At 39.7% G+C, this 6159-nt stretch overlaps 1 pseudogene; it reads right to left on the bottom strand.

Annotated features, from left to right (window-relative positions):
- Nucleotides 1-285: 285 nt before the first annotated feature.
- Nucleotides 286-1333, bottom strand: LOC120883276 (annotated as a pseudogene).
- Nucleotides 1334-6159: the final 4826 nt, after the last annotated feature.

Genomic DNA, 6159 nt, shown 5'->3' with positions numbered 1-6159 from the left:
GACTATCACAAAGGCTCTCTCATCTTGGGTGATTGTATTAAGTCAGTGGTTTCCTGGACTGTAGCTGAGAGGGGCTGGAACCAGTTCATGGGTCACTTCAGGGTCCAAAGCCAGAAGCATTTCAGGGCCCAGAGCCAGGGTCCAAAGCTTTCCCATGCATTATTTGATGCATGGAGGAACAAAACTCCTCTGGGTCCCTTGGCATATGGTGCTGGATCCATACAACTCCCTCAAAGGGACTTTCTTTTTTTTTGAATTCATCAAGTATTTATTGAGTGCCTGTTACACACAAGATTTTGTTTCAGATACTTGGGACACATCAGAGGATAAAACAACGGTCCCTGCCCTCATGGAGCTTACAGTCTAGCATTTACGACCACTTCACCTGGATGCAGTGACCCCGGGCAAGTCACTGTGCCTCTGTCCTCAGCCACCCAATGCAGGAGTAAGGAGGCCCGGCTCAGACATGGGTAACTGGCTGGCTGTGCTGGAGATGCCAAACAGGGCACCTACCCTCAGCCCACCACCCAGACAGTCTAGAGGGCTAGAAGCTGGCTTTTAATAATAAAGTACAGGAGGAGGGGGCACAGGGACTGGAGCTGGTAGTCTGCTAGACTGCTGCTTTGGTGCCTGGGCTTGCTACACGAACTGCTGCTGCTGCTGCTGCTTCTTGGTGGCTGCCTTGCTGGCAAGGTCCTTGGCCTTCTCTGTAGCTGCCAGTGCTGTCTCCTTGGCCTTCTCCTTGGCTTCCTTGGCTGTTTCAACAAGGGTTTTGGGAGGGGCCTCACCTTGCAACTTGGCCAAGATGTATTCAAAACCCTTCATAGTCTTGGTCACGTTGCTTTTGAACCGCGCGAGACCAAATTCCTGGACAGCTCTGGAGACGCCAAATAAGCTAGAGGAGACCCAGGCTTCCCGGCGGATTTCGGTCCAGCCGCTATCAGAGTTCACACAGTAAACACATCGTTCCTCCACCACCATCAGCCGGGCGTGGTTGATGTTCCAGGTGAAGGTGGTCATGGTCTGGTTTTGTGGGTCCACAATAGAATCCTCCAGGATGTACACTGAGTGAGCAACATTGGCAAGAAACAGTCACTCAGCCCAGCGGGGCATCCTGTTCGTCTTGGTCAGGAGTCAGCGGGACAGGAGCTTCTGGTCAGAGGTCACCTCTCAGTGCACTATGTCTTCCGTCAAGACATGCTTGCTATAGGGATTCGGGTACCGCTGCCAGAAGGCAGCGAACACTTGGTCCCAGGAACTCCGGAGCACGCTCTGGCCCAGGAAATACTTCACCATCGTCCCGGCCGGGGTGGGCTCAGCGCCCGAGCAGCATCAGGGGTGCGAGCCCGAGGGGCACGCGGAGGCTGGGCTGGAGCTCGACGCTCAGCCGCCAGGCTAGCAGCAGGTCAGTCGCTACAGCGCCACACCCAACCAGCCGCCGCCGCCGCCGCCGCCATAAGGAATTATCGGGCCTTAATTTAAAAAAAAAATTTTTTTTTTTTTTTTTTGTTTGCACGGTGTCTTTGTTGTTGCATGTGGGCTTTCTCTAGTTGTGGTGAGTGGGAGCTACTCTCTAAATGCAGTGCATGGGCTTCTCACTGAGGTGGTTTCTTTTGTTGCGTAGCATGGGCTCTAGGTGTGTGGGCTTCAGTAGTTGTGATGCATAGTCTTTGTTGCCCTGAGCTATGTGGGATCTTCCCAGACCAGGGATTGAACCCATGTCTCCTAAACTGGCTAACCCATGGTTAACCCATGTCTTAACCATGTCTTAACCACTGGTTAACTCATGTCTTAACCACTAGACCACCAGGGAAGTTCTCAAAGGCACGTTTGACTGTGATGGATGCTAAATTGATGTCAGGGGAGAGATATGGGCAAGGGATGTTTTATTCACCCATCATCCTGACATCACTCCCTAATCTTACTTTTTCATGAATTTTGGGGGCCCAGTTTTATTACTAGCAAGAAAGGAAAAAAAAAACGAAAAAAAGCAGAATTCCATATCTTAATTCTCAGAAAATTTTGAATAAAATAATTATCTATTTGTAGTGATTATAATCTATGACTGTATTACCAATTATCTTTGTCCTTGACTTGCAAGCTTGCTGTAAGAACTAATGAATTAGTAATTTAAAGGAATAATTTAAAATTTAAATATGTTAGCACTAATTATTATTTTGCACTTGTATGAAACAAATTCATGGAAAAAGAATCAGACAAAACTACTTCACTTATAAAGACTTTTCCAAAAATATATAATTAAGAAAAATAAACATTATCTCTTGTAACTGTCTTCAGGAAAAAATTATAATCCAGTGAAATGTTGAATCACACAAAATGATGAATGATTGCTTTTGTCACAAAAGCTGGAATTACATGATAAAAGACCACATAGCAAAGTTGAACAGTTAAGTGCACAAAGAAAAAAGGTTGCAAAAATCAATTGTGTTATAGATTACAGTCATCAGCTGTATACTCCTTTCTTCAACTATTTTAAAGTTAGTAGCACATTCATTGCAAATTGCATCAGATTTGACCTTGCTTTTGAAGCTGACAGCATTAGCACTTGAATTTCTAGTGGAAAAGGAAATGTAAAAGAATAGAAATGTTCCCTCTATGGGAGTTTTTTTTAGCTCTCTAGAACTATGCTACTATAATTTTAAAAGCAAACAAGTTAATATTTTTTTTCCTTTCTGTTGTTAGTTTTATTTTCTAGATTTATTCCTTTTTCATTAAAGTCAACAAAACATACATTTTGATGTAATCTTATAAAGATAAAAATTACTAATTTTGCAAAGATTTCTGGCTAGTAATATGTTGTAATTGGAGAAGGAAATGGCAACTCACTCTAGTATTCTTGCCTGGAGAATCCATGGAAAGAAGAACCCGGCGGACCATAGTAGATAGGGTCGCAAAGAGTCAGACATGACTGAGTGACTAACACACACAATCTGTGTAAAACAGACCTGTGTAAAACAATCTGGTAGAGACCCTTAGGTTTTAGCTATGGGCCTTCAAAAATAGTTTATTCAGCATACATAAACTAAGATTTATTTCAAGCTGAATAATAAAATGAATAACAAAACATTATATTTGTCCTAATTTCAATTTTGAATTTCCAAATTCAAAACAGAAGCATAGATGTTAATGCTGTAAGCCAAGGAGTATATACATGCTATACTGGCTTTTTTTTTTCCCCCATTATATTTGTAAAGTAGCCTGCTGCTGCTGCTGCTGCTAAGTCGCTTAAAACATGTCCGACTCTGTGCGACCCCATAGACGGTAGCCCACCAGGCTCCCCCATCCCTGGGATTCTCCAGGCAAGAACACTGAAGTGGGTTACCACTTCCTTCTCCAATGCAAGAAAGTGAAAAGTGAAAGTGAAGTCACTCAGTCATGTCCGACTCTTAGCGACCCCATGGACTGCAGCCTACCAGGCTCCTCCATCCGTGGATTTTCCAGTCAAGAGTACTGGAGTGGGGTGCCATTGCCGATCCAAATCCAAATAGAGATGTTGAGAACATTAAAATATAATATAGACTTCAAGAGTCTCTTGTTCTAATACATTGAAGAATTAGACTTTATGTAAATGTCATGCCCACTTTGTTAATGATATAAGCTTGCCATATTGTCATACTTTATTTTGTAAAAGATTTACTACTACAGTTCTCTGAAATCATTTGAGTCAACCATAAGAACTGTGTTCTTGGTTTATAAAAGCATAAGTATAGCTATTGTCCGTAACCCAGGGAATTGAAATATAGCTACTATTTATATTAGAGGAAAAATTGCTATCAGTAATTAATGGATAAAAATACATATAAGAAAAATACCTAAATATTACCTGCAGCATAATTATTCAACCTCATGTCTTCAATGGCCTTAAAATAATGTCAAAATTGTATTGGGAATGAAATATGAGTATTGATAAAATGAGATACAACACTTATGTATAGCATTATATTCTCTGTATCTAAAAACATGAAGAAAGGAAAACATTGTTAAATAAACACAAGATTAAGACAGCACATTATTTCAAAGGTAATCACATGAATAATGAATATTATTGACTCACTTGTGTTCCTCTTTCTAGATTAATTGTATTCACACAAAGATGACTGCAATTGTATTTTATCAAAAACATTACTACAAAGTTATAACATTAAAATTGCACTCTAGTGTTATTCACAAATAAACACTCACTAGTTCTGTTCTATATGCTACACTGTGAAAGTTTTTATGAAGCAGAAGAGAAATATAGTTCCTAGTCACTAATCAAAAAAAAATCACAATGTAGACTCAGCAATTAGAAATGAATGAACAGTCTTAGGGTAAATAAATATGATGTATGTTACCATCATAAAGTTTGACTTTGGTATACACACACTTACTAAAAAATATAATATATTTTATCTTCCATCAGTTCAGTTCAGTCACTCACTCCTGTCTGACTCTTTGTGACCCCATGGACTGCAGCATCCCAGGCCTCCCTGTCCATCACCAACTCCTGGGGTTTACTCAAACTCATGTCCATTGAGTCAGTGATGCCATCCAACCATCTCATCCTCTGTCATCCCCTTCTCCCACCTCAGTCTTTCCCAGCATCAGGGTCTTTGCCAAGTTCTTCACATCAGATGGCCAAAGTATTGGAGTTTCAGCTTCAGCATCAGTCCTTCTAATGAATATTCAGGACTGATTTCCTTTAGGATGGACTGGTTGGATCTCCTTGCTGTCCAAGGGATTCTCAAAAATCTTCTCCAATACCACAGTTCAAAAGCATCAATTATTTGGCACTCAACTTTCTTTATAATTCAACTCTCACATATTTATTTTCCATAAATAACTTAATTTCCAATTTATAGAAGGAAAAATAAAACTGAAGGTACTAGAACTTATAGTTCTGGTTGAAATATTACAAGGCACTGTAGCTTCAATCTCACTAAAAGCAAAAAAACTTGATTAGCTACAAAATTACATTTGAAAAAAAAATCCACCAAAAGATGAGAATGCAAAGAAACATAAAAGTAAATTCTAGCAAGACACAAGCCCATCATCTGGAAAAGACTCATCTCTGGTAGTGTAGAAATAAAAAGACAAAACTATATGAATGACCATAAATAGAAACTAGAAAAAGTTTAGTGAACGCTTCATGGCAATATGAGACCCACAGGCCTTCAACAAGTATATGGGGTGGTAACGCAGAAGGCTAAGATCAGAAAGGAGATTTGACGAAAGAGCTCCCTGAAGTGTTTAGTGCCTTGTTTAACCAGTCTGGAAATAGCATAATATGAGATGACTGAGAGTTGGGACCTGCCAGAAATTCACTGAGTACACTACAGCTCCATTTTGAAGTCTAGAGGGGACCACAAGAAAGCAAGATCTTATAGAGTGAGTATAACTGGGGTTTGGATTTGAGGGCAAAGAAAATTTCTTGGTGCTAGAAACAGCTGAAAGATAGGCTATAAAACAGAAAGAATACTCAAATGCTTCAGAAGGATGTGTGTTGACTATAAAAGTCTACAGTGCTGTGGATTTCTCTGCACGGGGAGTCTTGATTCCACATTCAAAACATTTGAAGCCAATGATGCACTGAAAATAGCTAAAGAGACAACAAACTCCACAAATTAAGTTAAATCTTTAACTTTATTAAAGACTATATTGACTCAATTCTTCACACAATTTGCTTGAAGAAAAAAAAAAAAAACTGCTTACTTTAGAAAATATTTGCAAACAAAGCAACTGACAAGAGCTTAATTTCCAAAACATAGAAACAGCTTATACAACTCAATAACAACAACAACAACAAAAACCCAACTGAAAAATGGGAAGAAGACCTAAATAGACATTTTTTAAAATAAGACATACAGATGGCTGACAGGCACAGGAAAAGATGCTTAACATTGCTAATTATTAGACAAATGCCAATCAAAACTACAATGATGTACCATCTCACACCAGTCAGAATGACTATAATTAAAATCCCTATAAATAATAAATGCTGGAGAGGTTGTGGAGAAAAGACACTGCCAACACTATTGGTAGGAATGTAAGTTCATGCAGCCACTGGGGAAAGCAGTATGGAGGTTTCTCAAAAAAATATAAATAGAATGACTATATGATCTAGAAACTCACACCTCGGCATCTATTCAGACAAAACTA

The sequence above is a fragment of the Oryx dammah genome, unplaced genomic scaffold (genome assembly GCF_014754425.2).
Source record: "Oryx dammah isolate SB20612 unplaced genomic scaffold, SCBI_Odam_1.1 HiC_scaffold_24, whole genome shotgun sequence".
NCBI classification, from domain to species: domain Eukaryota; kingdom Metazoa; phylum Chordata; class Mammalia; order Artiodactyla; family Bovidae; genus Oryx; species Oryx dammah.
The sequence above is the reverse complement of the archived record's forward strand: the minus strand, read 5'-3'. Positions and strand labels throughout refer to the sequence as shown.